This window comes from Zingiber officinale, chromosome 7A, assembly GCF_018446385.1.
Source record: "Zingiber officinale cultivar Zhangliang chromosome 7A, Zo_v1.1, whole genome shotgun sequence".
NCBI classification, from domain to species: Eukaryota; Viridiplantae; Streptophyta; class Magnoliopsida; order Zingiberales; family Zingiberaceae; genus Zingiber; species Zingiber officinale.
Window position 1 is genome coordinate 120,513,093 of NC_055998.1, and position 25,899 is coordinate 120,538,991.

Sequence of the window (25,899 nt, forward strand, 5' to 3'; positions counted from 1 at the left end):
CTGTGGACCAATCAGGACTCAGGTGGATCGGTCCACAGACCGATCCCCCCTCTTTCTTCTCCGATCTTCTTCGCTTCTGATCGGTCACCAGACCGATCAGGTAATTCACAGAAACACACTGTTTGGTTACTGATCGGTAACCAGACCGATCAGTCAACCAGCGTATCACTGGATCGGTCACCAGACCGATCCAGGTTTAGAGCTCCCAGCCCTAAACCCTACCTAGTCCGGAGAACGAGCTACCGAGCCCTCTCCGACTTCGTCCGGTCTAGAGAACGAGCTACCGAGCCCTCTCTGACCTAGTCCGGAGAACGAGCTATCGAGCCCTCTCCGACTCCATCCGGTCCAGAGAACGAGCTACCGAGCCCTCTCTGACCTAGTTCGGAGAACGAGCTACCGAGCCCTCTCCGACTTCCACGTCCGGTCCAGAGAACGAGCTCCCAAGCCCTCTCTGACCTAGTCCGGAGAACGAGCTGCCGAGCCCTCTCCGACTACGCATGCCAAGCTTCCATACTTGGACTTCTCCCGTGCCAAGCTCCTTGCTTGGACTTTTCCGTGCCAAGTCTCCAAACTTGGACTTTACTCGTGCCAAGTTCCCTGCTTGGACTTTTCACTAGATGTCTGGTCAACCTTGACCTATCTGGATTTCCCTTGCCTGGCTTCACTCACCAGGACTTTCCAACTGCCTGGCTTCACTCACCAGGACTTTCTCTTGCCTGGCTTCACTCACCAGGACTTTCCAAATGCCTGGCTTCACTCACCAGGACTTTCCCTTGCCTGACTTCACTCATCAGGACTTTCACCTGGCTTCACTCACCAGGATTGTTGGATCGAGACGCGCTAGAGGGGGGGGGGTGAATAGCGCTCGTGGCTAAAATCGTTCTATTATCGGAATCGTAACAACTATCGGAGAAGTAACGCAGCGGAAAGTAAACAAACACACAGAAAGACAAGAGAATTTACTTCGTTCGGAGCCTGTGACGACTCCTACTCGAAGGCCCGCGATCCTTGATCGCTTTCCGTGGGCAACAACTATAAGTTCGACAAGAGTACAAGTATTACAGTTAAGTATAATGAAAAAGTACAGTTATACCGACGACAATATCGTAATCTGAAGATTTCGGAGCTCCGGGTCGTCGGTGTCTCGTAGCAGCACTTCGGGATCGTCTTGTGAGCAGCTTGTAGCAGAAAGATTGCTTTGAAGTTGTTGTTAGGAGCTGCTGGTCGAAACCTCTTATAAAGGGTGTTCAAGGCGCCTTCTACTGTTCACCAAGGCGCCTTGAACAGCCGAGTCAGCCGGGGAGATGAGGAGCGAACTGGTCGAATCTTATCACAGACTCAAGGCGCCTTCCACTGTTCACCAGGCGCCTTTAGCTGTTCAAGGCGCCTTGAGCAGCTTCTCGCAGCCAGCTCCAGCCTTGCATCCGAGGCGCCTCCAAGCTCCATGGAGGCGCCTTGGACACTGTTCATCCGAGGCTTTAAGTTGCTCCTTTGCACCTGCAAGATACGTTAGTCCCAAACACTACCCTGCAGCACAAAGTTAGCACATAATACAATAGATATTATAAATGAAGTATTAACAGTCTCCGGACTGTCCGAGTCTGACTTCATGTTTCCAACCGGAAACCCTAGGTCGACCCGACGCCTACTGTTCCCTCTACGGGGAACGCGTCCTCACCTACTCCACTCGATTGTTGCCAGATCGACTGGACTTTTGCTCGGTATTTGACGCTTCCGGACTTTCTGCTGGACATCCGCTTCCCGGCTAGTCCAGACTTTCACCTGGTTCGCGACACCAGGACTTTTCACCTAGGGTTACCACTCCCTAGGACTTTTGCCTGAAGCCATCGACCTGCCAAGACTTCCCGCATAGGGTTACCACCCCTTATGACCTAGGGTTACCACCCCCTAGGGTTTTTACCTGCCTAACCGCAGCTAGGACTTTTGCCTAAGTATCACTTAGGACTTTCCTGCAAGCTCCATGAACTTTGTTAGATAACACCACCACTTAACTTTGAGCCCTTTGCCATAATCAAAACTCAGGTTCGATCATCTGGTGCTCACTGCACCAACAATCTCCCCCTTTTTGATTATGGCAATCTTGGTTCAAAGTTAAGTAAAACATAACTTTTAAATAAAGGAATAAATAATGAAAGTTAACCAGAAGCATCAATGCATAAATAAAATTTAAAGTTTATGCTCCCCCTTTCATTCTTGATTTCTTAACTTTGACTTTTCTCTCCCCCTTTGACATAAATCAAAAAGAATTAAGAAAAGAGAAATAGTCTAGTTAATTTAGGCTCCCCCTAAGGGGTAGCATAGTTAAGTACTCAGACTTAAAAAAAATTTAGGTGAAGTACTTAGCTCAATTCATAAGGTGTTTGAAAAGAATTGTTGCATAGATAATTTAGATTTTAAGTTAATGCCTTAATAACTTCTTTGAGTTTAGGTGTCCAAGCATGAATCAAATTAAATTATTTAACTTGATTGGGTATCAAAGCCCTAAAGGAATTTGTTTAGCCTTAAAGTACTAGCATGACTCTGTTCATTCCCCCTTAAATAATGCCAAATTAAATTCTTAGGGTCTTAGAGTACAAGCATAAGAAGAACTTTATATTATCCTAATTCCAGCTCATCCATTCTAGATTATCAAACATGTGCAGCTTATGAATGAGTTTGAGATGAGATTATTTGAAAATATTGAAAATTTAAGTTCCAAATGAGAAAATGCTAAACTTTTGAGAATTTATTGAAAATTAATTAGAGTTAACTTTAGCAATCAGAATTTGATAATTAAATATTTTTAAATCCTTTTAAATTAATATTTTGACAGTAATTGAATTAATTTTAAAAGATTTTGATAAGAATTTTCAAAAGATTTTTGAAATGAATTTTCAAAGGATTTAAATAAATTTTTCAAAAGATTTTTCAAAGCATTTATATAAGTTTTTCAAAGATTTTTGAAATGATTTTTAAATAATTTTGAAATTGATTTTCAAAAGATTTTTGAAATGATTTTTAAATAATTTTGAAATTGATTTTCAAAAGATTTTTGAAATGATTTTGAAATTAAGTTTTAAAATATTTTTGAAATGTTTTTTAAATAATTTTGATTTTCAAAAGATTTTTGAAATGATTTTAAAATAATTTTGAAATTGATTTTCAAAAGATTTTTGAAATGATTTTGAAATTGATTTTCAAAAGATTTTTGAAATGATTTTGAAATTAAGTTTTAAAAGATTTTTGAAATGATTTTTAAATAATTTTGATTTTCAAAAGATTTTTGAAATGATTTTGAAATTAAGTTTTAAAAGATTTTTGAAATGATTTTTAAATAATTTTGATTTTCAAAAGATTTTTGAAATGTTTTTTAAATAATTTTGAAATTGATTTTCAAAAGATTTTTGAAATTGATTTTCAAAAGATTTTTGAAATGATTTTGAAATTAAGTTTTAAAAGATTTTTGAAATGATTTTTAAATAATTTTGAAATTGATTTTCAAAAGATTTTTGAAATGATTTTGAAATTAAGTTTTAAAAGATTTTTGAAATGATTTTTAAATAATTTTGATTTTCAAAAGATTTTTGAAATGATTTTGAAATTAAGTTTTAAAAGATTTTTGAAATGATTTTTAAATAATTTTGATTTTCAAAAGATTTTTGAAATGATTTTTAAATAATTTTGAAATTGATTTTCAAAAGATTTTTGAAATGATTTTGAAATTAAGTTTTAAAAGATTTTTGAAATGATTTTTAAATAATTTTGAAATTGATTTTCAAAAGATTTTTGAAATGATTTTGTAATTAAGTTTTAAAAGATTTTTGAAATGTTTTTTTAAATAATTTTGATTTTCAAAAGATTTTTGAAATGATTTTGAAATTAAGTTTTAAAAGATTTTTGAAATGATTTTTAAATAATTTTGATTTTCAAAAGATTTTTGAAATGATTTTTTAAATTAAGTTTTAAAAGATTTTGAAATTAATTTTGAATTAACTTGATTTAAGTTAATTTTAGTTTTAATTTCTTAGTCATCTCACCCGATCTAAATTTTCAATCAGGTAATCCTATAATTGTGGTGAGATGAATTGTGGTTCAGTTTAAGGGGTTGGTTTAACTTTGTGTTAGATTCAGGTTTAGCTTTGGGTTCAACAAGTAAGCATTCTTTGGATAAACTTCTGGGCTATGGTGAGTCACACGGAACTCATTAAAGTAACCATGCCTTCGAGGTTTTCCAAATAGTCTTACCCATTGAACTTAATACTAAAACTTGGTCTAACTAGTTAGGATCCATTTAAGGGTAGCTTCGGTCAGTTCCACTTGGCCAAATGCACCAGGTCGAAGCCATATCTTCCTAGACATGCGATGCCCAAGCTTCCCTAACGTACTATCATCCAAAAACTTTACCAGCACTGTTAGTAAAGTTAAACCTAGCCTATTTTATCTAACCTTAATTACCCTGCCGGGTAGTCTACTCTTGTTTACCCATTTCGGGTAGATTAAGTTCGGTTACCCAATCGGGTAATTTAGTTGGGAGTGCCAGTTATTCTGGATCCTCCTTCTATTGAATTTTAAATTTCAAATTTTGAATTTAATTTTGAATTCGAATTTTGAATTTGTAATTTGAATTTTAATTTCGAATGTTGAATTTTAATTAAATTTCGAATTTTAATTTTTTGAATTTTAATTTAATTGTTAATTTTAGATTTATGAATTTTGAATTTAATTTATTAAAATTGTTTTCCTTCTTGCTCCCCCTGGATCATAGCCTCGATATGGTCTATCGAGGTAGTGGACCTGATCCTTGGGGACCCAATATTGTCCAAGTCCAATTTGATTAACTAGGTTGGACTTGGGGACCCATGCTTGAATTATGTTCCGTTTATTTCTATTTACCAACGACAGATATGATCTATATTTAGTTTTGTGCTTGAATCCAAGTCCGGATTTGTTGTAAACGGCACGCTGTTTTCCAAGAATCAGATCCAAATTTTTGGAACCCAACGTAAAGCGTTCTAACGTATCCTTGAGTTCTTTAATTTGAGTTTTCAAATTGGAATTTTCTTCCTCATGTTGTTGGACTTGAGTTGAATTTCCAACTTGAACTGACTCAGTTAAAGAACTCGAGTCAGTCGCTTCCTTAAGGGCTATTACTTCCTTTTGGAGCGACCTAACCCGGATGTTGGATTTAGCCAATTTTTTAAGCAAATAAGGAACTAAATTTCTTAAGTCATCTATTTGAGTTTCGGCGAGAAAAGAACTTACAGTGGGGATCGGGCCTTCGGAAACGGATGCGGATCCGTGGCTTCGCTCGGACTCTGTTTCTAACTCGTTCTCGGCTTCGGACTCGAGTTCGAACTCGATTTCGTCAATTATGTTAGCCTGCGCCGGTAATGCGAGAAAGCTCGTTGGTTCTTCTTCCTTGTCAGTCTCGGATTCGTCTGATGACTCGGACCAGGTTGCTTTCAATGCCTTTCTTCTTTTCTTCTTGTTTGGGCAATCTGGCTTGTAGTGACCTTTTTGGTTACAGCCGTAGCAGGTGACATCTGATCTGTCCTTTGTGTTCATTTGAGTTGCCTTCTTCGACTTGCACATCTTCCGTACGAGTTTTATCAACTTGGAAATAACTTCGTCTTCGTCTTCTGCGTCTGATTCATCGTCTTCATCCTCTGATATTTTAGATTTGCGCCTTGACGTCGGTTCACGTGTTCTGCTAGTACCTGCAACCAAAGCAACACCTTTCTCGACCGGGCGTGCATTAGTCTACTCATGCAATTCTAATTCAGAGAACAATTCATCTAGTTTTATTGAGGATAAATCCTTGGAAACTTTGTAAGCATCAACCATGGATGCCCACAAAGTGTTCCTCGGAAAAGCACTTAGCGCGTACCTTATTACGTCGCGGTTTTCCACTTTTTGGCCGATCGCATGAAGCCCGTTGAGTAGGTCCCGGATGCGTGCGTGAAGCTGGTTCGCCGTCTCACCTTCCTGCATTTTAATATTATATAATTTATTTAAAATTAAATCACGCTTACTTACTTTAGCGTCTGACGTGCCCTCGTGCAGCTCGATTAGTTTGTTCCACAGCTCCTTTGCACTTGAAAATTGTCCGACTCTATTCAGTTCTTCTTTTGTCAACCCGCATTGCAGCATATAGGTTGCTTTGGCATCAGCTTCGACCTTCTTTCTTATGCTGGTATCCCAGTTAGTGCATGAAACGAGTTCTCCAGCGCCGTCAAGTGGTAGCTCGAGACCGGTCTGGATGATGATCCACATCTCGACTTGCGTCTTGAGATGGCAGATCATCCGGTTCTTCCAATAGGTAAAGTCTTCGCCGGAGAAGAGCGGGGGGCGAAAAGTGCTAAAGCCTTCTTGGAGGGCCATTTAAAAGAACCTTGCCCACAAAAAAAAATAGCAAAAAAAATGTACCAGGACTTGATCCTGGATTAGCAGTGCGGTATGGAAGGATAGAAATAGAAGTTCACCAGTTTCAAAAAAAAATAATAAAATATTAAAAAAGATATTATTTCAAATTTTGCCAAATTCAATATTTTATCAATACTAATAAGCCGTGAAAAGGTTGATAATGAATTTTTCGAAAATAATTTTGGAGGGAAAAAAAACGAAATGCGTAAGGTTTTATTTTTACCCTATACACACGACAAAGCCACGAAAAATGCTTGAATGGTGGTTGCACCAGTTCAAAGCGACCCTGCTCTGATACCAATTGTTGGATCGAGACGCGCTAGAGGGGGGGGGGTGAATAGCGCTCGTGGCTAAAATTGTTCTATTATCGGAATCGTAACAACTATCGGAGAAGTAACGCAGCGGAAAGTAAACAAACACACAGAAAGACAAGAGAATTTACTTCGTTCGGAGCCTGTGACGACTCCTACTCGAAGGCCCGCGATCCTTGATCACTTTCCGTGGGCAACAACTATAAGTTCGACAAGAGTACAAGTATTACAGTTAAGTATAATGAAAAAGTACAGTTATACCGACGACAATATCGTAATCTGAAGATTTCAGAGCTCCGGGTCGTCGGTGTCTCGTAGCAGCACTTCGGGATCATCTCGTGAGCAGCTTGTAGCAGAAAGATTGCTTGGAAGTTGTTGTTAGGAGCTGCTGGTCGAAACTCCTTATAAAGGGTGTTCAAGGTGCCTTCTACTGTTCACCAAGGCGCCTTGAAGCTTGCGTCGGAGATGAGGAGCGAACTGGTTGAATCTTATCACAGACTCAAGGCGCCTTCCACTGTTCACAGGGTGTTCAAGGCGCCTTCCATCGCATCAAGTTTGCTTCGTGGACAGCTCGACCTTGCATCCGAGGCGCCTCAAGCTCCATGGAGGCGCCTTGGACCTGTTCATCCGAGGCTTTAAGTTGCTCCTTTGTACCTGCAAGATCGTTAGTCCCAAACACTACCTGCAAGACAAAGTTAGCACATAATACAATAGATATTATAAATGAAGTATTAACGGTCTCCGGACTGTCCGAGTCGACTTCGGGTTTCCACGGAAACCCTAGGTCGACCTGACGCCTACTGCCGGGCACAGCGTCCTCACCTACTCCACTCGGGAGATTTACTGTTGCCGGTCGATCCTCCGGATCATGGACTTTTTCTCGGCATTTGACGCTTCGGACTTCTGCTGGACATCCGCTTCCGGCTAGTCCAGACTTTCACCAGTTCGCGACACCGGGACTTTTCACCTAGGGTTACCACCCCTAGGACTTTTGCTGAAGCCATCGACCGACTTTCTTCCTAGGGTTACCACCCCTATGACCTAGGGTTACCACCCCCTAGGGTTTTTACCTGCCTAACCACAGCTAGGACTTTTGCCTAAGTATCACTTAGGACTTTCCTGCAAGCTCCATGAACTTTGTTAGATAACACCACCACTTAACTTTGAGCCCTTTGCCATAATCAAAACTCAGGTTCGATCATCTGGTGCTCACTGCACTAACAAGGATTTCCCGAATCAGGTCGACTCACCTCGGGTCAACCTTGACCAAAGATTACACCCACAATCTCCCAAGTTTGTATTCTGTCAAACATCAGAATACAACTTTTCTACTCTCGTCAAACATCAGAATAGAGCTTTTCTATTCTCGTCAAACATCAAAATACAACTCGAGTCAGGTCAACTCGAGTTAGGTCAACCAGGTCAACCTTGACCTAAGGTTGCACCAACATCAACAACTAATGAATAAGATACACCTTTATTATTCTCACTTTTGCGAGGACTGTCCAAGTTTTGTTTTCAATCAATGTAATTGAGACTAGTAAGTTTATTCTCTTTCAATATATCAGCAAGAGGATTGAAAGTTATTTGAAATCCTAAGAATCACAAAATATTTGGTCAAAACTTTAGAATTTAAAATAATATTGATTCCTCAAACAATATCATTTAAATTCACCAACACCTCAAAACACCGTGAATTTTGTATGCTACAATAGTGTGGACGTATACAAATTCAAATATTTGTAAGAGGGGATTTTATCCATTAATTTTATTATCTTGTCAACCTAACTTTATGACAAATAAAATTAATAGTTGATTTTTCTTCGGTCACACAAATAATAGTAGTGATTCCGATGGGGAGGATACTATTAAATGTGCCTAAGTGTATACCATTACTTGATACTTAGTCCATTAAATAGGATTGTACCTTTTTAGATGGAGAAAATCACACAAACCTAAATAATTTCCTATAATCATCCATAAAGGAAGTTTGATCTAGTGATCCGCAAACAAACTCATCCGATGTGGAGGAAGGCACTCAAAGCCAACGCGCAAGTTTGAATGCATCACTTACAAACCAGTAATGGAGACCATGGAATTAAAGAATTTCTCTCCCACTTAGTTATTTAAAGCGAGGAATTTTAACATGCACACACACACACAGCACAACATAAAAGACAATAAATATGAAAAATAATTTTCCAACTATTATGGCCTCATCCATAGTTGTCCTCCGTGTGCCACTAACCCTAGCCGCTGCCAATGGGTTATGTCATCGCGTCTATCTTACTTCCTTTTCTGTTGCGCCTCTGGTCCTCAAATAGCACCACGCCTCGCAAGGATATGATCCACGATAAAATAAAATTTTACATTTATCGATCCTATATTCCACAAGGGAATGTACATGTAATCTAAATCGAACAGAATATAAAATCCTAAAAACTAATACAACTCCTGCTGTATTTAATAATTACAATCATGCACACACATAAAATGCCCTCGACATGACCGAGGGTCCAATCACACACAAACATAATAGGGCAATAATAGTTGGAACTAAGATGCCTGCAACCACAGAGTTAATCTATTTACACATCCTACTATTATCCTGCCTAAATTTATGTATGAAAAGTCTATAATTTAACTGAAAACCAAACACACAGAAGTAGAAAAGTAGCTCTGATACCAATTGTTGGGTGCTACTCGGAATTCCGTTCTATTTTCCCTATACAAAAATTTGTACAATCACAGAACTTTTCCTAGCAGCCTATGTGCTCTACAGAAGTTAAACTTGGATTGCAAACGAAACTTAACATTTTTAATCCAAGTTGTTCTTCAGAAGTTAAACTTGGATTGGAAACGGAACTTAAGATTTTTACTCCAAGTTCAACCCATGTGTTCTTCAGAAGTTAAACCATATTACAGAAGTTGATTAAATATCTATTTCAAAGATTGGCTTCCAAGTTAAATATGGCGAGGCACTCGGCCTTCTTGGGTATGGTATCATCCACCACTTCCTAGATAAAGCTTTTCAAAGAAATTGAATATTTAAACTTCTTACAGTAACCTTAGGTTTAACTATAGAGACCACAATAGAAACACAAAATTGAAACACAAAATCGATAGCCTCTTGTGTTGGTATTTCAGGATCCATACAAAGAACACAAACTAATTATGCAGCGGAAACAAGTAATTAGTTATACCTTTCTTTGCAGCTAAAGACCTCTTGATCTTTTGTTGTATTCCTCTCCTCCTCTTGGACGTCATGTGGGCGATGATCTACCAAGATAAAATCCACCCGAACCTTCTTCTTTGCCTATAAGTTTCGACCACCCAAGGAATGCCAAAATAGGAAACTTCCTTCTCTTCTTCTTCCCCTTCAAGCAAATCGGCCACAAGAAGGTGGAGCTTGATGTGCCGTCGGCCTGTCCCCAGGGCATAGCACAGCTGGGGGCGCATGGTTTCATGGCTGAGAGGTCCAGGGTTCGATCCTCGGGGTGTCATTGCCTGGGGTTAGCGTCTCGGTTATGCGCTTTCAGCTGTGTACCTGCATTTACCTCCCTCCGTATCCGCGGGACCGACACTAGGGGGGCCGCTGATATGGCGGTTTCATAGTTTTTTTACTGATGTGTCGCCGCCCTTAAGAGAAGAAAACAAAGGGAGAAGAGAAAGAGAGAAGGGCCGAACACCAAGGAAAAGAGAAGAGGGAAAGTTTAGGTTTCTACCCTAAGGGAACAAGAGAAATATGGAGATGTGTTATATGTTATTCGTTATTCCCATAAGGCACCCTCTTCCTCCCTTTTATAATCCTTGGTCATGGAAAAAAAAAGAAATTTTAATTATAATTAAAATCTCTCTCTTTTAAATTTCCTATTGTGATGGCTACAAAAGGACAGTTTAAAATTAAACTACTCTTCTAAATAATGGTTACAAAAAAGGGAAGTTTTATCAAAATTAAAATCTCTCTTTTTAAACCAATATAGATGGCAACAAAAAAAGAAAGATTTTAAAATTTAAAACTCTCTTTTAAAACCATGTGGATGGCTCAAAAAAGGAAAGATTTTAAAATTAAAATATCTCGTTTAATCCTTTGTAGATTGCTATAAAAGGAAAGATTTTAACAAAAATTAAAATCTCTCTTTTTATTTCTTTAGTGGCCGACCCCTTGCTTGGTCACCAAGCAAGGCTTGGCCGGCCACATCTTTGACACCAAGATGGGCTTGGCCGACCCCTTGCTTGGGTACCAAGCAAGGATGTGGTCGGTCCCTAGCTTGGGTAAGAAGTTGGGCTTTGGATGGATAAAAAGTCTTTTAATAAGAGGCTACAACAGGGACCTAGAGAAAGAATTGATTTTGACCTCCTGATGGACTTGAGCTTCCTGTGTTCGACCCGAACACCCAACTCAAGTTCATCAATAATAACGTATACCACTAAAGAGTCATTATTGAACTACCACACCAATCCCATATTACATTATGAGCTCCTTTTTATCATGAGTGCATTAATCTCCCTGTGTTTAAGATATCGAATGCCCATTAATTAAATGAGTTACTGACAACTCACTTAAATTAATATTTAGCTCCAAGAGTAGTATCACTCAACTTCATTGTCATGTTGAACTAAGTCCTCCTGCAGGGTTTACATGACAATCCTTATGAGCTCCTCAAGGGGACATCATCAACCTAGATAACTAGGACACAGTTTCCTTCTATAATTAACAACACACCATATAAATAATATTATTTTCTAACTTATTGGGCATATTGATTTAACGAATAAATCTCACCCATTGATAAATTAATGAAATAAATACTAAGTATATGTGCTTGTTATTATATCAGGATTAAGAGTACGCACATCCATAATAATAGAGGTTATGTTCTTTTATGCAGTCAGTATAAAAAGAATAACCTCAAATGGTCCTGCTCAATACACACATATTGTATTAGTGTAATTTTATAGTCAAGATAAACTTGTACCAAATTACACTACAACCATTCCAATGGTTTGTCCCAATCCATCTTGGTTGTGAGTTACTATTTATAATTTATAAGGAACTGATAACATGATCTTCTGTGTGATACCACACACCATGTTATCTACAATGTAAATTAAATGGATAATTGTATTTTACTAAATCTAGACATTTGACCAATGTGATTCTCATTTCAAAATAAATATTCATACAAAAAGCTTAGGCTTTTAGTATACATCCTAACAATTGGAACCCTAAGGTTGTTTTGATGTGATCAACAAGTTAAGTTAGGTCCTGTGGTATTTTAACCTTGTGTCTAAGTGTCCAGGAACTTAGGAGCACAGGAAGTCGAGCGGAAGACATGGCTAGCAAGAATGACGACACGGGGAGAGAGCCGACGGGCTCGGTGCATCCGAGGGACGAGGTGCCGTGGAAGAGTACCCCGGCGGACGAGAAGGAAGCGTGCGCTGGTTCCTAGAGACGAGAAGCCGAAGCGAAAGATTGCTCGGGGAGCTAGAGATGTAGCTAGAGAGAAGGTCGGGACGGGAGAGAGACGACGGGTGCATCCGAGGGATGAAGAGCTACGGATGAGTACGTTGGTGGACGAGAAGGAAGCACGCGATGATTCTGAGGGATGAGAAGCCGGAGCGGAAGCCTGCTCGAGAAGGCCGGAAGTTGGGTTCGAATGAGCCCTATTCTGGATGGTTGAGATCACCCAAGCGAGCGGAAGACCCAGACCGAGGCGAATGGAGCCGGAGCAGAAGACCTGGGTTAAAAAAGTCAACAAGGTTGACTTTCCCCACCCGGGGCGCCCGAAACCATTCCGGGAGCCCAGAATGATGTGGACGCTGACCGTTGCATCGGGGATAAAGTTTTATCCCCTCCCAGGTGCTTGGAACCCTTCCAGGCGCCCCGACCAAGGCTGTAAATACAGCCTTGGTCCAGAAGCTAAAAAACAGACAAGCAAATAGCATTTCCAACACTTGTGCACTTCATTTGTAGTTTAGCTTCTTTATTTTCTGTGCTTAAATGCTGTAAGAGGCTTCTCCACCTGAAGGAGATAGTTAGTGCGCTTCAACTTCCTTGAATTAACAACCTACCCGGTTGTAACCAAGTAAAACCCCTTTGCCTCTTCTTTCATGTTTTATTTGTTTACTTTATTTATGCAAGTGTTATTCAGAAAGATCGAGAAGGGTTGCTTTTAATTTTTGCAAGGTTTTTCAACCCCCCTTTGTAGTCAACCTCCACAATCCAGCAAGTGGTATCAGAGCAAGGATGTCTCAGAAGGAATAACCGCCGACTAAAGTAACGAGATGGTCAGAGTTAACATCTACCCACCAACTTTCGAGGGGGAGTTCGCTTTTTGGAAGTGACGAATGCAGGTTTATTTTAAAACTGACTTTAATATGTGTCTAACAATGAAATACGATTTTGAAATGCCCAAAAGCAAAGAAGGAGAAGAACTTGAGGAGCATCAGTGGACTAACGAGCAACGTAACGAGGTTATGACAAATGGTAAGGCCGAGTCCAGTCTTTTGAGCATACTACCTGCCAAGGATCTCGACAAAGCCAGAAAATACAAAAGCGCAAAAGAAGTTCTTGAAACTCTATGAAGAACTAGTTGAGGTAAAATCCAACTCCTTGATGGACACCAAGTCACTATCAGAAGAGTCTGAGATCGAGGAAACTACCGGGACAACCTTAACAGCCGAATTCCATCCCGAGGACACAGAAAGCTCATCCCAGATGAGCATCGATGAAGGGGGAGAGTCTTCGAAAGAAAACAACTCGACAGGGGGAGAATCAAAAGCCGACAAGGTAAGTCAGGTATGATCTTCACCTCCTGACCAATTAATTAAGTGAATCAAAATGTTGCCGGAAGATTTTTGCGAATTAGAAACGTTGTCGAAAGATTTTTGTAAATTAGAAATTATCTTGTCGAAAGAATTTTATGAATTAAAATCTAAAAAATTATTTACTAAGAATAGTGAGTTAAAAGAAACTCAAGCAAAAACTTATTGATTAAATAATCTCGACCAACTAACAATAGAAAATAACATGATAAAGGACATAATACAATTTTCTACATGCTCAATATTTTCTGCTTCAAATTTGAAAAATTGTGATTTGAGAAATTATGATAGACTAAAATGGGAATTTAGATATCATAATGATATTAAAGAAATGACAATAACTTAAGAATGAATTTTGTTTAAATATTAATAATAATAATAATAATAATAAGCCAGTATTATTCTTTTTGCAAATCGTTAAACCATGAAAATCTCGTTTAAGTTATCCCTGTGAAGGATTTTTTTTAAAATTTTAATTTTTTTTGTTTGCTTATCTAAAATGCAATTTGTGACAAATCTTGAAAATACATGCTCTATTTTTTTGTCTCAAAAATTGAATTAAAAAAAGCTATCAAAAAATTCTTTTGGTTTCTATCTTTCAAAGTATTTCATATAAATATACTTTGCTTATTTCAAAGGATTAACTCTTAGATTTTTTTCTTGGAACCCTATTTTTTATGTGATCAAAGAGGGAGAAGGTAATATTAAGTCTAGGGGGAAGTAGCATCAAAATTAAAAATTTTATCTTTTTGCACTTTCATTGCAAAATTTAATTACTTTTAATTTATGCTAGTTACCCTAGCTTAACTTGGATTGCTCACATCAAAAAGGGGGAGATTGTTGGAACCCCAAGGTTGTTTTGATGTGATCAACAAGCTAAGTTAGGTCCTGTGGTATTTTAACTCTGTGTCTAAGTGTGCAGGAACTTAGGAGTATAGGAAGTTGAGCAGAAGACGTGGCTAGCGAGAAGGACGACACGGCGAGAGAGTCGATGGGCTCAATGTGCCCGAGGGATGAGGTGCCACGGAAGAGTACTCACGGCGAACGAGAAGGAAGCGTGCGCTGGTTCCGAGGGATGAGAAACCGAAGCGGAAGATTGCTTGGGGAGCAAGCGACGCAGCTAGCGAGAAGGTCGACACGGGAGAGAGCTGACGGGTTGTGTGCGTCCGAGGGACGAAGAGCTACGGATGAGTACGCTGGTGGACGAGAAGGATGCATGCGACGATTTTGAGGGACAAGAAGCCGGAGCGGAAGCTTGCTCGAGAAGGCCGGAAGTTGGGTTCGGGTGAGTCCTATTCCGGATGGCTGAGATCACCCAAGCGAGCGGAAGACCCGGACCAAGATGGACGGAGCTGGAGCAGAAGACCCGGGCTGAAAAAGTCAACGAGATTGACTTTCCCCACCCGGGGCGCCTAAAACAGTCTGGGGCGCTCGGAACAGTCCGAGGCGCCCGGAACCATTCTGGGTGCCTGGAATGCTGATTCTATCCAGAACGATGTGGACGCCGATCGTTGCATCGGGGATAAAGTTTTATCCCCTCCCAGGCGCCTAGAACCCTTCCAGGTGCCCCGACGAAGGATATAAATGCAGCCTTGGTCCAGAAGCTAAAAAACAGACAAGCAATTAGCATTTCCAACACTTGTGTGCTTCATTTGTAGTTTAGCTTCTTTATTTTTTGTGCTTAAATGCTTTAAGAGGCTTCTCCACCTGAAGAAGATAGTTAGTGTGCTTTAACTTCCTTGGATTAACAACCTCTCCGGTTATAACCAAGTAAAACCCCTTTGCCTATTCTTTCCTGTTTTATTTATTTACTTTATTTATGCAAGTGTTTATTTGAAAGTTCGAGAAGGGTTACTTTTAATTTTTGCACGGCTATTCAACCCCCTTCTAGCCGGCCACCGTGATCCAACAAGGGTGAGGGTCTGAGTGCTGAGAGATTATACTCGGGGTACCAGTCGACTGGTACTTTCATCAGTCAACTGGTATAGTCGACTGGATAGGCGACTGGGAGCAAACAGAATGCTTCTGTTCGCTCGGCCAGTGTGGAGCAGTCGATTAGTACTTTTACCAGCAGACTGGTATCTAGCCATTGGGTTGTAGCGATCGAATTTTCACATAGGGAAGTCGACTAATGGAAGTGGCAGTTGATTGGTATGCGGGGGTTTCCAACCCGTGACCTATATAACCAAAGCTTTGGATCTTGGTTAAGGTTAACGAAATTAGTGGTGTGTAACCCTAATTAGTAGTTAATAAGTTCTCTAGTGCTCATTGTAATCCAAGAGTCTTGGTTGGTGTTGTGGTGAGGTTTCTCCACCCACAAGGAGTGACTTGAGGTAGCCGGAGTATGTCGGGGACTAGTCCACCGATGGATCGAGATCGTCCACCTTACTGGCAGCCGTGGAGTAGGAGCCCTAATCTCCGAACCACGTTAAAGAAAATGTGTTAGCGGTTTGCTCTTTTCTTTATTGCTTATCTTGTTTGTATTATTCTGCTACGCAACTAACAAGTGTAGGAAGAACCGCAAATTGGGGGTGCCATCTATTCAACACCTCTTCTAGTCGGCCATACAATCCCCAACACGCTCGAGTAGGATCCTCAGTCCTTGTGCACTCAGCACTGTTCCTCGAATGAATTGTGGAATAGTGCCCTATGGAGGGGAATCAGAGCATTGGGCACTTCTTTGTACATGTCGGTCGACTTCTTACTCTATCCCCAAACAGGTATATGATCCGCTCGATCTCCATATCCGTCTTGGTGACCCACCACTGAGGTCGCGAGTTCTTATACCTAGCGCTCGGTCATCGCTGTTGCTGTTGTTGCTCTAACATTTTGGTCGCTCGGACTTGTATCAGCATATCTAACTCCTCCTTTGTCAAAGTCATCGTAGTGAGTCGTCCAACATCCTCCATCTTCGCGTTTCGGATTCAGATTACGTTCCCACAGACGACGCCAATATGATCCTATCCGAAAATCATGGATATGGAAAGCTGGTGATGTGGCTATTGCATTGACTAGAAGTAGACTGTGCACCAATCTACAATCACAAGAAATGTCAATGCCAAGCCAGGAAAGGGGTCCCCACCGTTGGCCCTCTAACGCTCAAGTCAGTCACCGACAAGAGGAAAAAGAAGACAAAAATAATAGTGCGCATGCAAATAGTAAAATAATGCGTCCCTGCGCTGATGTATGGACCCCCTTTATATAATGTCATGGTCGGTGACGTGCTCGCTTTTCGAGGCATGGGCACATTCTCCTATTGGTCGTGGATACGTTCTCCAATTGGGTCTGGACATGTGGTCATGGACACATTCTCCAATTGGTCGTAGACACATTCTCCGATTTGTTTGTCATATGATCCTCCTGTAGACTATGCCATGTGCCTACGGTGTCATCTCCTAAAGTATATCCAAATACACGTCACCGTTCCCCTGATCGACGGAGCAGGGAAGCCACTCAGTTAGTATTCTTCTGCTCAGTCGGCCTGACTGCTCTTCTTTGTGATGACCGGGTATAGTAGTTTTTCTCCTTCCGCTCGGATAAGTTCTTCGGTGACCTTAGCGTTCTACTGATCTGTAACATTGTTCTGAGCTAGACGAGGGCCAGCTTGGACAAAGCTCTTGCTGATCGGACACTTCACGCACCACTCGGCTATTGTAACTGCCCTCCGCTCGGCTACCATAGGTGGACCCTCTGACATTCTATCATTGACCACTTTGACTTTGACCTCCACGTTAACTGCTCTCTCCATCTTTTGACCTATACTTAATAGACCCTTATTTATCACCGTATTTATTATCATTGAGTCAATCCTTAATATTATAATAAATCATGATGAGATAATCCATACCATATAAAAAGATATAATATACATATTAAGATACAATTTTAATTAATTATGCAGACGATCTCTTAATTAAAATAAAATATTATACATAAATAAAATCTTAGTAAATATGTATCAAACAATTTATAATCAACATCAAATATTTCCAACACCGGTTACTTACAAAATCCGTTCCAGTTCTTTGCACCGGGGCAATAAAAGAGCTGCTGGCTTTAAGGAGCGTGCATGATGCTACTTAATTATTTATTTCTTAAAAGCATTTAATTGTTATTTTATTAAGGTAAATTCTTATCGTACATTTGCTCAGTAAGTAAATTAGGCGAAAATAAAATTCGAAATCTATATTTTTTTTAAAAAAAATCACACTTTTAAAAAAAAAATCACCCCTGATGCAGTGATAAAAGATATCCACTAAATATTAAAAAAAGATAACAATGGACGTGAAAGTTAAAGTCAAAAAGGACAATGTCAGAGGACTAACGACTCCACTAAAAGGTAGTCGAGCGGAGCTCTACATTAAGGGACGAGCGGGCATGTGTCACTCGATCGACAACGGGAAGAGTCAAGCGAAGGCACGTGTACATGACCAGAGCGTTGTTCCGGTCGAGTAAGAACATACTATCGAGACTTGTCGTCACAGAGAAGAGTAGCCGAGCAGAGGAATACTCGACCGAGCAGAGGAGTACTAGGACGAGCGGCTATCCTGCTCGGCCGATCGACGGGAATGCTGACGTGTATCTGGATATACTTGTGGGAGATGGCGCTATCGACACGTGGCATGGTCTACAAACGGATCATACGACAGACAAATCAGAGAATGTGTCCATGACCAATTAGAGAATGTGTCCGTGACTAATTGGAGAACATATTCATGACCAATAGGAGAGCGTGTCCATACCTCGAAAGCACACACGTAACCCACTAGGGCATTATATAAAGGAGGGTCCGTACATTGGCGCGGTATGCATTATTTACTTTTTACCCTTGCACTACTGTTTTGTCGTCTTCTTCTTCTTGCCGGTGATTAACTTGAGCAGCGAAGTGTCGGAGACCCTTTCCCTGGCTCAACACTGACGTTTCTTGTGATTGTAGATCGGCATACAGTCTACTTCTAGTCAACGCAACAGCCACATCCCTAACTTTCCGTCTCCATGATTTTTAGACATGATCATATTGGTGTCGTCTGTGGGAACATAGCCTGAATCCGAAAGGCAAAGATAGAGGACGCTGGATAACTCACTACAGTGACTTTGACAAAGGAGGAGTTGAATATGTTGATACAAGCCAGAGCGGTAAAAATGTTAGAGCAACAACAGTGACAGACGCTGGCCGAGCTCCAGGCACAAGAACCTGCGGCCTCAGTGGGGGGTCACCAAGCTGGATATGGAGACTGAGCAGATCATGTACCCATTCAGGGACAAAATAAGAAGCTGACTGGCACGTACGGAGACCCGCTCAATCCATCGATCCCTTTTCATTGAGCACTATTCCACACTCCATCAGAGGAATAGTGTCGAGCAGACAAGGACTGAGGATCCTCCTCGGACGACCCGCCCATTCGGGATGCACGAAAAAGGAAAGCACCAAAGAATGATGATTCTTCCGAGCGGATCAATCAGCAGTTCTCTTGAGGGATCTTGGATGATCCCTTACCAAAGCACTACACTCCACTGACGATCGAGGAGTAAAATGGGACGACCGATCCAGATGACTATTTGGCCAAGTTTGATAACACAACCACACTTCATCAGTATACCGACAGGGTGAAGTGTTTGGTCTTCCTCACAACCTTCTCCAGATTAGCACAATGTTGGTTCGAAGGAATGCCGAGCAGATCAATTCATAGCTTTAAAGACTTCCAAGAGGCATTCTTACATCACTTCGCCAGTAGCCGCTGTTACCAGAAGACGAGTGTCAATTTATTCACTTTGAAGCAGGGGCTCAAGGAAGCATTGAGAGCCTACATCAAGCGTTTCAACCAGGTGGTCATGGATATTCCATCGATCTCCTTTGGCATATTGGTGAATGCATTCGCCCAGGGGCTCATCGAAGGAGAGTTGTTCGTTCACTCATCCGGAAGTCGTTGAAGGACTTCGACCACCTGCTTAAGAGGGCCACGAGCGGGAGGAGCATAGCGAAGCTAGGAGCCCAACACGCATGTCGGGCAGCATATGACAGCCGGACGCCCAAATGTTGCGAAAGGCAAGTCATGGATGTTATTGTTCTGCTCTTTCCACCAGTCGGCGACACACAACACGCTCGACTGCTATGACCTGAAGCCAATCGCGAGTAGGCCGAATCCACGAGGATATCGCCGTCAATCGCCATCGCTCGATCGGCACCATAGGCGCTGATCAACTGGGCGAAGAGATGAAGAAAGAACGATGGCCGAACCACACCATCATCAACCTCAAAAAATAAACAACACAAGTCCCGTCCGAGCTTCTGCTGAACAGATTTGACCCTTGACTCGAGAAGAAGAGAACTGAAATAACGCAGCTCGATGAGAGATCAGAATGATCGCTAGTTGGTTGACCGATGGTGATTCCAACTGAGCGAAGAAGTAGCACACTCAACAATTAGAGATACATGTTGTTGGGTGGAGCAAGGAGAAGGCTGAATGACCTGAGATCAGCTTTGGCCCCTGCGACTTAGAGGGAGTGGAGATCCCTCATGATGACGCCCTGATAATCCGAGCGGTAATTGCTAACTATACCATTCACTTAACTTTTGTTGACACAGGCAGCTCGATGAATATAATATTCAAGAAGGCATTCGATTAATTGTAAATTAACCGAAGCAAGTTGTAGCCAATGACGATGGCGCTCTACGGGTTCACGGGCAATGAAGTATTGTCGATCGGCCAGGTTCGACTGGCCATATCGCTCGGAGAGGATCTGCTTAAGAGGACAAGGACTACAAACTTCATTGTGGTGGATGCGTCGTTCGTCTATAATGTTATATTGAGTCGACCAACCCTTAACGAGTTCCAAGCAGCGGTGTCCACTTTTTACCAAAAAATTAAGTTTTCGGTGGACAACGAGGTAGGCGAAGTTAAAGGCGACAAGTTGGCCACTCGGCGATGCTACGTCAAGATGGTTAAGGCCGAAACAAGAGCTGCGCGAAAGACCTCGCGTTTGGAAGTGAACGCCATCAAGGAGGAACCTCCTGCGCTGGTCTATGAGGAAAAGGAGGAAGTCCAGATTCATTAGCCGATCATAGGCCTTCACTTTCATCGTTGCCGACCTGACAGAGGAGAAAAAAAAGTAGAGTTAATCACCTGTCTTAGGTGAAATCACGATGTGTTCGCCTGGCCGACCCACAAGCTGCTGGGCATCCCACCAAGTGTGGCTCAGCATGAGCTTCACGTCCAGCCAGACGCTCGGCCGGTGAAACAGCAGAAAAAGGACTTCAGTGTCGAGCAGAACTAGATCATCCGGACGGAGATTGAAAAACTGTTGGAGGCTGGCCACATACGCGAGGTCCAGTTTCCGAGTTAGCTTGCCAACGTCGTGCTGATCTCCAAGTCGGGCAACAAATGGAGAGTTTGCATCGACTTTCATGATCTGAACAAGGCTTGTCCAAAGGATATCTATCCCCTCCCCAAGATAGATTAGATGGTGGATTCCATGGCGGGTTGCGAGCTGATCTACATGCTCGACGTATATCAAGGTTACCACCAAGTACCACTCGCCCGAGAGGATCAAGAGAACGTCGACTTCATCATGACCGATGGAACTTATTGTTATAATGTCATGTCGTTCGGACTAAAGAATGTCGATGCCACTTACTAGAGGCTGATGAACAAGGTTTTTCGATGGCAGATAGGCCGCAACATGGAGGCATACATCGATGACATATTAATAAAATCCCTCCGAGCCGTTGACGTTTGTGAAGACATCAAAAAATCTTACCAAACTTTGAGGGCATATAGGATAAAGCTGAATCTGAATAAGTGCTTGTTCGGAGCAAAGAGTGGACGCTTCCTCAAATACATCGTCACCGAACTGGGGATCGAGGCGAATCCGATCAAGGTGAAAGCACTATAGGACATGCCCCCGCCACGTAACTTAAAGGAGACCCAATGTCTGACCGAACAGATCATCGTGTTGTCAAGGTTCATTATCTCCAAGTCATCCGACTAGAGTCACCCATTCTTCAAGATACTACGCTGAGCGACCAAGTTTCAGTGGGACGCGGAATACGACAAGGCACTGGAAGAGCTCAAGGAGTACCTTAGATCCTTGCATGTATTTGCCAAGCCCATTGTCGGTGACCCGCTAATGATTTACTTGTCATCCACTAAGTATGTGATTGGCTCGGTGTTGGTGTGCCAGAACGGCTCTGAGCAATAGCCTGTATATTTCCTGATTCATATATTAAAAGATACAAAGTCTCATTACGCCTCTCTCAAAAAATTAGCTTACGCGCTTGTACTCGCCGCTCGGAGACTCCGTCTGTACTTCTTATCGCATCTGATCATTGTGATGACCAACAATTCCTTGGAAAGAGTCCTTCTTACCCAAAGACATCCAAACAGCTGATCAAGTGGACAATTGAGCTGAGCAAATTCGACATCAAATATCAACCCTGAACGACGATCAAGGTCCAAGCCTTAGCTGATTTTGTCACTGAGGTTCAGAACGTCGAGCTGAATGCGACTTGGAAAATATACGTAAAAGGATCATCAACTCGGTAAGGTAGCGGGATAGACATTCTCTTAATTTCGCCATCGGAGGACAGGATGCAATTGTCCATGCGGCTAGACTATCAGTCTACAAATAATGAAGTCGAGTACGAGGCCTTAATAGACAGCTTGCAGGCAGCTCGACACGTCGGGGCTGCAAAAGTCATCATCCACTCAGATTCTTAGCTGGCCGCTTAACAACTATTGGGAACATTTGAAATAAGTAGCTCCCGACTCAGGCTATATGTAAAAGTTTTCGAGAAGTTGAAGGCAAACTTCCAAGAAGTTGTTATCCAGAAGATTGCCCGATCGGACAACCAGATCGCGGATGAGTTGGCTAAGTTAGCCAGTTCATTATTGCCGATCGTGATAGAGTAGCCAATCGAGCAAGTCACACTGGTGGCATACATTGACAGGACGAAGGGAATAACCTTCCTGAGCGACTGAAGGATCCCATTGATAGAGTTCCTCCGATCGGGTAACACTCCGGTCGATCAAGAAGAAGCTAGCCTATTGAAAAAGAGGGTTGGGTGGTTCACTCTGATCAGAGACCAACTATATAAAAGAGAGTTCTCGAGACCGTTGCTCAGGTGTGTCAGATTGGAGGGCGTCGAATACATTCTTTAAGAAGTGCATCAGGGATTCTACAAAAGTCATCCGGGCGACAAATCGCTGGCCTGAAAGATCCTGTTGGCGGGATATTTTTGGCCAATGCTGCAAGATGATGTCGCTCGGACAATGGTCACCTGCCTGTCCTATCAAAAATATTACAACATCCAACACTGACCGACCAAGGAGATGAAGGCATCCACGGTGTCTTGTCCATTCGACCAATGGGGCATGGATATCATTAGACAATTTCCTATGACGATCGATCAATGCAGGTTTCTACTTATCACTGTAGATTATTTCTCAAAGTAGATGAAACTTAGCCACTAGCCAAGATAATCGAACATATGGTCATCAAGTTCATATAGTGTCATTCGACCAAGTTAAAAGTTGAGCGGCAACTATAAACCCATGTTTTTGTCAAAAGTCGAGTGACGACTATAAATTCATGTCTTTGTCAAAAGTCGGGCAGCGAATATAAACCCATATCTTCGTCAACAGTCGAGCGACGACTATAAACCCATGTCTTCGTCAATAGTTGAGCGGCGACTATAAACTCATGTCTTTGTCAGCAATCGAATGACAACTATAAACCCAAGTCTATGCATCAACAGCTGAGTGGTGGCTATAAACTCAAGTCTACGATGAATAGCAACCGAGCGACGACTCTAAAACTGAGCCGACGATGAATAAAGCCGAGTGGATTCCTAAAGCCATAAAGTAAAGTTAACAGATCGAGCAGTGATCAAAGTAGGGACGCCTTGCCATGATATTGTCGTTCGACCTATGCTAGAATGAGCATATGGAAGTCTCTGAGATTAGCTACACTGATGATCGGGAAATCAAGGAGTTATACTTAGACAAATTTTATAAAACTCTAAGCGGTGTATAGTCCCAATTGAGTTGAACGACAATGCATTCCTTATCACTACAACAAAAACTGCAAACAACAACACCCCTACGACAACGGTTTTAAGAGAAAGCGTTGCGTATTTATTCAAAGACAACGGTTTTTGCCAAAACCGTTGTCTTTGAACTCCCCATTAAATATAAAAGACAACGGTTTTGGCAAAACTGTTGTCATTGAGCAATATTTTTTTAAAACGACAACACTTTTTACAACGGTTTTATAAACCGTTGTCTTTATCCGCGTTTTTAGCGTCTACGACAACAGTTTTGAAAAAACCGTTGTCTTTGGCTTTATTCGTTTCGTCATTTCCGCTCGCAGTTTTGCTTTCCCACTCTGCAAAAATTTTTTCGCGCCGTGTTTTTCCCTTAGCGTTCCCAAACCCTAAGCCATTTTTCTTTCCTCTCCTCGACTATCTCTTCACGCCATGACACCAAATGGAGCGATCCGTTTCGTTGCTCTCCTGCTCGCGACGAAGGCAAGAAGCTATCACTCTTCCTCTACGATTCTTCACCGGTCACTTCAACGGAGACTTTCCCACTTCTCCGTGGCCCCGGTAGCCACTTCGCCTTCTTTCTCCGCGCCGTAGAAGCTCCTCGTCCGTTGCTTACACAAACCGTCGCCCCCTCTTCTCTGGTGGACTTTCGCTTCCGAGGCTCGGATAGACGCCGCTGTGTCTCTTCCCCCAGCTCTGTCCGGGTTTGGGTGGCGAACTCCTCGGCCGAACTGTCCATGGAGAGATTCTGGCTGAATCTAAACCCTTTTCGGTTCAGGCTGCTGCGTCGGGATCGATTCCCCTGATAAAGGTGATGCCTGTGAGGTTTTATTGTTTGCTTGGCTCCCTTTTTGTTGGATTTAGGTGCTCTCTTATTTGGGAAAGGGCTTCCGAACCTTACTACCTGTGCTCACTCCCATCCCACCCCCGCGAAGATATCGTTGCCTCAAGCTCTTAGTGCTTATGTGAGCTTTGTGGTTTTGTAGCCCGATCCTACTTCGACTGGGATTATGTTTATGGGAAGTTGAAAAAAACCGCACCAAGAATCAACAACCGCAGTGGATTTCCCAATCCACTGCGGTTGTTGATTCTTGGTGCGGTTTTTTTCAAGTCCCTTGATTCATTTTGATTGATGGTCCTTGGCCTTGTTTTAATTACTTAGCTCTGCAATTTTCCTTTTGGTATACTGTTATTAGGGGATTTGCCCGGTTTGTAAATGTTGGGGATGAAAGGGGAGAGACGCCTCTACATCTTGCAGCACGGCGAAGATGGACTGAGTGTGTCCGTGTACTCTTAGACCATGGGGCTCTTGTTTCTTCTTCCACTAGGGAATATGGGTATTTTGACTGATTTATATACTCGATCATTTGCCATTATGTTTATGTGTCAATTTTCTGTTTTGAGATCGAAATCCATATTTTTCAGTCATTCTGGGAGCACTCCTCTACATTTGGCAGCTCACGGAGGAAGTTTGGATTGTGTTCGCACATTGCTTGCATGGGGAGCCGATCAGCTCCAGAGGGATTCATCTGGGTGGGCATATTTCATCTTTTCAAATTGCCTATACTTTTGGAGAAATTGGAACTACTAGCTTTACAATTGAAATCTTGAACAAACACACAGTGTAGATTCTTTGTTAGTTGACCTTTTGGTGATTATCTTCCAACAACCATGAAATCTCTTTTTAGGAATTTTTTAGGCAGCATTTAGCCTTTTTATATTTTGGCTGTCTTTTGTTAGTTGAGATGAATTATAATGAATCAAAATTTTCCATACATTAGGAGAGTCAATTTAAGGAGTCTCTCTCTCTTAATTTTCTACTTTTCTACTAACAAACTAATTAAAATTTCTGTGTTCATGGAAGTTCTGTCTTTGTTTCACTGTTATTAAACATATGCTGATCCATATTCCACAGACGAATACCTTATTCTGTAGCTATAAAGCACAATCATGGAGCTTGTGCAGCTTTGCTAAACCCATCAGCAGCAGAACCTCTTGTTTGGCCTTCTCCATTAAAGTTCATCAGTGAACTTGATCCAGATGCAAGAGCTCTTCTAGAAGTAGCTCTGATGGACACTAACAAGGAAAGCGAGAAAATAATATTGAATGAAAGAAAAAAATTGTTGTCTCCTGCAAATGTGGATGAAGCATTTCATGATGATGCTTCTGAGGTATTACAACATCTCCTTGATTAAGCATTTCTAATGATTTCCAACTTATAATGGATTTTAGGCTAGTAGATCTTGCGGCACCACAGAGGCTTTGGTGAACGTTACGACATTTTAATAGTTATTT

The 25,899-nt window shown here is 41.7% G+C and overlaps 1 long non-coding RNA gene across 1 annotated transcript; it reads left to right on the top strand.

The window, feature by feature from the left end:
- Window positions 1-24,673: 24,673 nt before the first annotated feature.
- On the top strand, window positions 24,674-25,064 carry LOC122000432. The gene is made up of 3 exons (XR_006117127.1): window positions 24,674-24,698; window positions 24,801-24,941; window positions 25,030-25,064. It is a non-coding gene; the product is annotated as an uncharacterized LOC122000432 (long non-coding RNA).
- Window positions 25,065-25,899: the final 835 nt, after the last annotated feature.